The following is a 7,222-nucleotide window of genomic DNA, read 5'->3' as shown; positions in this document are numbered from 1 at the left end:
TAATTATCTAGGGTCAGATTCTTTTTTTTCCTGTTTACTCATTTCCTTAGCCTATGCTTCCCAAACTTTTGAGTGTTATTGGGGCAAGGACCTCAATTCCTTCAATGTCTTAGGAGAGATCTGATTACTCTGCTGGTCTGTTCTCTGGTCTGTGGATGACTGGAAGCACATCCCTCTTCCCCAGAGCTGTGAGGAGGGATCCTGCTCCACTAAGGCAATTCGTGTCCCAGGGATAGTGGAGGGACTTTTATAGTCTACCCCAACCCCTTACCTTCTGTGGGCTGAGTGCTCTGGAAGCAGCTACTGGTGGCTCCCTGCAGGGTGGTCTCATTTTTCTCTTTTAAATCCTTCTGGACTTAGGAAAATAAGAGTCTATATGTTTTAAGGAAAATAATATATGATAATAAGGAAATGAATTTGAAAGCAAAATTTGTGTATCTATTCATGACTGGATCTGAAAGTTGATCTTGTATTTGCTTTTTTGATGTCAAATTTAATAAATATCTATATTGTCATTAGTATTTCTAAAAAAGTTGTATCATTTAAGATGAACCTTAGTAGGATGTTTGAATGGAAAACCTTTGTCTAGAAATAAGAAGACCTTAATATGTATCTCCTTGCACAATCACTTTTTTATCCATTAAATGAAGTTCTCTGTGATTAGTGGAACTGCAAAGGTCACTTCTCACTCTTAGCTTTTTATGATTATGAATGATCAGTGTATGTTTGTGCATTGATACAATCAATTCTCATTTCTCTGCATGTGGATTATCCATAACCAGTTTTTAAACTGGGTTATCATCCCTTTGCAGTCTCAACATGTCTCAAGTGTTGTGTCTTGTCTAATGCCTAGCACCCAGTAATTTTAGAATTAACTTAAAGAAATGAAGAATATAAATCAGAAAAACAAGGAGAAAAAAGAAAACATATACTATGATCAGAACAACATATAAATTATCTTTGAATTGTCTGTAGTATCTAATTATAATTTTCATTGCTTCCTGCATTAGCACAAATATTGGACAGTTAATTTTTTTAAAATTTTTCAACATTAAGAATTGAAAGTGCCATGTTAAATCTAGTCAAATCCTTTCATTTTGCAAATGAGGAAGGGAGGGTCAGAAAGGGTTAAATTACTAATTCAGTGTTGAGCTATTTGAGCTAGAACACTAGTTACCTAGTGTAGACCCCAGATTTCCTAATTCTTTTTTCTAGAGTTCTTTTACTGGCATTAGGGATGATGCTATTTTTTGTCTGGTAGCTCAGTAGATAGAGTGTTAGGCTCAGAGTCAGGAAGGTCTGAGCTTCAGAAATGCCCTCACTGTGTGACCTTGGGAAAGGCACTCATCCCTGTTTATCTTTAGATCCATTGGAAAAGGAAATGGCTGCAGTACTTTTGCCAAGAAAACTGGATTTTGAACAGAAAAAATCGGGATGATAAACCATGCTACATACCAAGTTGAGGATGTAGAGAATGTTAATTGACAGTAATTATCATCTACTTGGAATGAGAGTGACTGAAAAATATATGTAGCATTGGGGAAGTAATTTAAAGTACCTTCACTTCCTTCAAGTGTAAAGTCAGAATTAGTTATCTTTCAGGGCTGCTGTGAAGAAAATATTTTGATACATTTATGTAAGCAAATAATTATTGTCGTTATTAGCAACTAAGGAGTAATGGTTTGGATGTTGGCAGATGTTAAAAAGGGAAGAAATTTATTTAGAAAATGAAGTTCAGAAAATCTTAGAAAACATAAAATCAAAAAGTAGAAAATAACAGACTAAGACAGGGATTCTTTTCTTACATTAAATATTTATCAAATACTCATTATATGCAAGGGTTTTGTTTTGTTGAGGCAATGGGGTTTAAGTGATTTGCCCAAGGACACACAGCTAGGTAAGTATTATGTGTTGGAGTTCGGATTTGAACTCAGGTACTCCTGTCTCCAGGGCTGGTATTATATCCACTGCACCATCTAGCTGCCCCTTATGCAAGGAATTTTGCAATGTGAGCATTATTGTAGATAGAGTACCATGCCTTTAGTAAGGAAGAATTATCTTCCTAAGTTCAAATATGATCTCAGACACTTATTAGCTCTGTGACCTTGAGAAAGTCACTTAACCCTGTTTGCCTCAGTTTCCTTATCTATAAAAATGAGCTGGAGAAGGGAATTACAAAACACTCCAATATTTTTGCCAAGAAAATCCTGAAAGGTGTCTTCGACTCTATGAGCCCAATTGATGCATTTAGCTTTGTCAAGGTAAAGTGAGTTTGGAGAGTTAGTGCTTATTTATTTAATTTAACAAAAGCTAACATTTAAATAGCACTTTAAGGTTTGCAAAGCACTTTATAAATATCTCATTTTGTCCTCAAATTAGCATTAGGAGCTAAGTATGATAATTATCCTCATTTTACAGATGAGGAAACTGAGGCAAACAGATGTTAAGAGACTTGCTCAGGTCAAACATCTAGCAAATATCTGAGGTCAGAAATGAACTCAGATCTTCCTGATTCCATTTGAAACAGTCTTCCCTCTAAACCACATTGCTACCTAATTTGTACATAAGTTTTTGTCCCAAAGTTTTCCCATGCCCTAGTCACTAAGTTGTAAATGTATAGCTGTATGTGTATATCATACTGGAGAGCAAGCTGTGAGTTTGAGGGAATGACTTAATGTAAAAGTAAAGTACAAAGGCTACAGATTTTCCTTGGAAGAGGACCTTTTATGTCCCTGGAACTGTTTCCTAAACTTTGCAGCTCAGATTCAATCACACTATGTCTCTCTTCTCAATGTTTTATAAAATTAACTCAAGTTACAATAAATCTCATGGATAGCATTGGAAAGACAAAATCAAACAAACAAACCCAACCAAACAAAACGCCCAAAAAAACAAATGGAATATCCCAAAAATGTTAGTTCAAAAACCGGGGAAGGGAGTAAAGTAATGAAGGGGAATGGAGTCTTTTGAATTGATTATATACAATTGGACTTTGCTTTTTTTTTTTTTTTAGACCCTATGTTTTTCTATTAATGTTTCATATATAGTGCTTTCTGTGATGTTCTTACAGGATGTTCAGTACTCTGATATTGACTACATGGAAGAAAAGAAGGACTTCACTTATGATAAAATACTATTTAGAGACTTACCTGCATTTGCTGAGGATTTACATAACCATGGCCAGAAATATGTCATTATTATGGTATGCTCTTCCTTTCCCTCCCAGCCTATAAACCTCTTCCTCTTCCCTTTAACTCAAGGATAGTTTCTCTACTCTATGTCTTATTTTCTTATAGGATCCAGCCATTGCCACTGATTATCCCAACTATGGCCCTTATATCCGGGGCTCAGACATGAAAATATGGGTCAATGCATCAGATGGAGTGACACCACTCGTTGGGAAGGTAACAACTGGAGAGAAAAAGATATTTTCTGAGGGACTGTGGAAGTACTAATGCAATGATGACATTCCTATAGATTTTAAATTACCTGATCCTTGGTTACAGAGTACAATCCTATTATAATGCATATTGCAATGCCAATTTTGCTGTTTTAAGCATCAAGGCATGTTCATTTATTCTTCAAAACTTAACCACAAATTGTAAAAACCTGATTTACCTTGCCTAGCCTAAGAAAGGTAAAGTCTACAAGATCCCAAGCATATATATAGAGATACAATAAGAATTAGGTTTATTTGTTTTGTGGGTGACACTTGTTGCATCTGTGGAGGGAGTACACACTCCAATGAAATTAGATTTATTAAAGAATCATAGTGATTCTGAAAAATATTTGCAACCTATATTATTTTACTGGCTTATAGATTTCCCTTTTATCCTGTCTTTGTCAGGGATGATTCCCCTGATGGGACTAAATTTCATAACAGAGTTGTGGGCCATATTTTCATTCTTTAGGAAAATTTTCAACCTGATATCATTCTAATTTGCATAGTTGAACTACAGTAAGAATGCAAAAAAAAGTTGGGTGTGTTTGGCTTCTTATAATTGACTAGAATAGATGGCTTCTAATAAGTTCAAAGACATTATAGGAAAACTTCCTATCTGCCCAAAAAGTCTAAGGAAATTTTACTGACTCTTGATTGAAGAAGCAACAATTTATTGACCCTTGTGACCTGGTACATTTTCTGGGAAAAAATAAAAGGACATGTCTATATTTATAGCTCCATTATTAATGTACCTTCTTACAAAAGCCCATCCAACAATTATCATTTTCCCTTTTTATGATTTTCACCCATCTGATGAGTGTAAGAACCCCAGAATTGCTTTAATATAGTTCTTTTATTGTTAGTGATTGGAATATTTTCATATGGCTAATGATAGCTTGGATTTCTTACTTTCAGAATTATTTGTTTCTATCCTTTTTCTATTTATTAGGGAATGGAGCTTGTTCTTTTATTTGAACCAACTTTCTATATACCTTGGGTATCAGATCATTATTATATATTCAGCATAGATTTCTTCCTATTTAACTCTCTTCTAGTTTTTAACTGTACTGATGTTATTGATGAAGACAATTTTTAAAAATTGTATGTAGACAAAAGAAAGGAAGAATAGTTAGGTATTTATTAACTGCCAACTATGTGCCTTAGCATTTATAAAATTGTCTATTTCATATCCTGTGATCCTCTCTATCCCTCATTTGGTTATTGTTCTAAAAGTATTCCCTTCTTTGTTCCTCTAATTTGTATAGGATGAGACTTTTTACATCTAGGTCTTTACATCTGGAATTTATCTTTGTATATGTTATGAGGTGTTAGTTAAAACTTAATTTCTTCCAGTTTTCTGAGCAGTGCTTGTTGAATAGTGAATTAATCTCTTTCCTTTCCAATGCATCCTTCACATAGCTGACAAAGTAATCTTCATAATGTCATTATGATTATGTCATTGCTGCTGAAAAAGTTACAGTTTTCCCATTGCTTTTAGGAAAAAAGTATAATCTCTTTAGTTTAATATTTCAGGCCATGACTCTAGCTTTCCCTTCTAGCCTAATTTCACTCTACTCCCTTTCATGTACTTGAGAAATTGAACTAATTCTTTCCTGTGGCCATCTTGTTTTCTTCCACCACTGTTCATCTACCCATTTCTTTCCTCTCTTCCTCTGCCTTGGTATGTGTTTAATAGTACTATTTGGCTACATCAAATAATATTTGAAAAGTTTTATAGAATGTTTTGTGTTCCAATCTGAAGAAGTCTGGAGTCTAGGCAAGAGTATAATCAAACATTTTAGTTTCAATAGTACTCTTTGGAGTGCTGCTGTGCTTCCTTTTATTTTCATTATTTGTCACTGAATTCCTTTCTCTCCTGCAGGTGTGGCCAGGCCAAACGGTCTTTCCAGACTATACCAATCCAAAGTGTGCTCAGTGGTGGGCAGAGGAATTCAGACTTTTCCACCAGGAGATAAATTTTGATGGAATCTGGATTGTGAGTCATCAGGATGGGGGCTGTTGAGAGAATCAATATTCAGAATTTCTAAATATTTTCTCCTTTTATATTCTTATATTTTAAGTAGTAGAGAAGATAGGAGGAAAGGATAGGTGGAAAAGAGGAGTGAATTTCATATCTTTTTAGTGACGGTATTCAATAATGTTATCAAGATAAATAGTTTGGACAGAATTAGAACAAGAATCAAAAATCACTATATATATTTTAGTAATCCCTGAGGTACTAGGAAGTTTTTAAATTTAGTTATTTTCAGTGATATCTGACTCTTTGTGACATATTTTGGAATTTTATTGGCAAAAACATTGGGGTGGTTTGCTTTTTCCTTCTCTAGCTCTTTTTATAGTTGAAGAAACTGATAAGTGACTTGCTTAAGGGTGACACAGTTAGGAAGTGTCTAGAACTGAATTTGAACCCAGGTCTTCCTGACTTCTGATCCTCTATCCACTGTTCCACTGTGCTAGATACAAGAGATTCAAAGACTAAAATGAACCAGGTTCTGCCATCAAGGAGATTATTTTTCTGTTGTCTGTAAGAATGGGGTACATACAAACAGGTACATACAGAATATATACTAGATAAATCTAAGGTATTTAAGTCTACTAGATAAATGTAAGGTATTTTGTTTTAGGTTTTTGCTAGGTAATGGGGTTAAGTGGCTTGCCCAAGGCCACACAGCTAGGTAGTTATTAAGTGTCTGAGACCAGATTTGAACCCAGGTACTCCTGACTCCAGGGCCGGTGCTTTATCCACTGCACCACCTAGCTGCCCCTAAAATGTAAGGTATTTAAGGAGGCCTTAGAACCTGGTGAAGAAGATTGGGGAAAGCCCCATGTATAAGGAAATATTTGAGACTGAGTTTTTAAAGAGTCTGGGGATTCTAAGAAGCAGAAGAGAGGAGGGGAATACATTTGTGGCATAATGAACAGAACAAAGATGGGAGATGGGGGACTGGATGCTGTGAACCACAGTCAGTAAAGAAGTATTTATTATGCACTTACTGAATACTAGCTCCTAGGAATGCTAATATAAACCAAAAAAGAAGATGGTTTATGCCTCCAAGGACCTTATATTCTGATCCAGTTCACAAAAGAATAGCTAAAAATCAGGGATGGAGTGGGGAATGGAGGAAAGGAAGCATCCACATGGGAGTAGATATTTAAACTGGGAGAATGAAGGAATGCTGGTCTGCGATCCCTTCTCCAAAATGGATAGGAACTCAACAGTGGGAAAAGGCACTGTAGCTCCTTGCAAAAAGACAAGTTTAGCTGGAATATAGAGTGGTTTGAGCTCTTATCTGAAGCTTTGGTATATAAAATGTCTGGAAAGGCAGAGTGTAGTCAGGTTGCATAGGGTTTTGCAAAAAATAGATTTTATTTGCTCTCAGAGAAAAACAGAACTACTAAAACACTTTTAGGTCAAACTCACTTATCTCACAAGTAAGGAAATAGGGGTAAAATGATTTGTTGAAATTTCCACAAGTTTGACTCTGGCAGAGCCAGGATTTACTTTCCCAATCTCTATTTTCTTAAACTTGGGTTTGTTCTGCTGCACTGTGCTCTTGAAGTTTAAATATCTTCTGTGAAGAAACAACATTTTTTCTTAATATTTAGGTTTATGTTTTACCTCATGTAGATTGAGGATAGGTGGTATGGGGTATAAAGTGCCAGGTTTGGAGTCAGGAAGATCCATCTTCCTGAGTTCAAATCTAGTCTAAGACACTTTACTAGTTATTTAATTCTATCTCAGTTTCATTATCTATAAAA

The 7,222-nt window shown here is 35.3% G+C and overlaps 1 protein-coding gene across 1 annotated transcript in view; it reads left to right on the top strand.

Moving 5' to 3' along the window:
- Positions 1 to 7,222, top strand: part of LOC141492847 (uncharacterized) — a 319,801-nt gene that overhangs the window by 136,741 nt on the left and 175,838 nt on the right. The gene's annotated exons all lie outside the window — the stretch shown is intronic.

This window comes from Macrotis lagotis, chromosome 7 (genome assembly GCF_037893015.1).
Source record: "Macrotis lagotis isolate mMagLag1 chromosome 7, bilby.v1.9.chrom.fasta, whole genome shotgun sequence".
Lineage (NCBI taxonomy): Eukaryota > Metazoa > Chordata > Mammalia > Peramelemorphia > Peramelidae > Macrotis > Macrotis lagotis.
The sequence above is the reverse complement of the archived record's forward strand: the minus strand, read 5'-3'. Positions and strand labels throughout refer to the sequence as shown.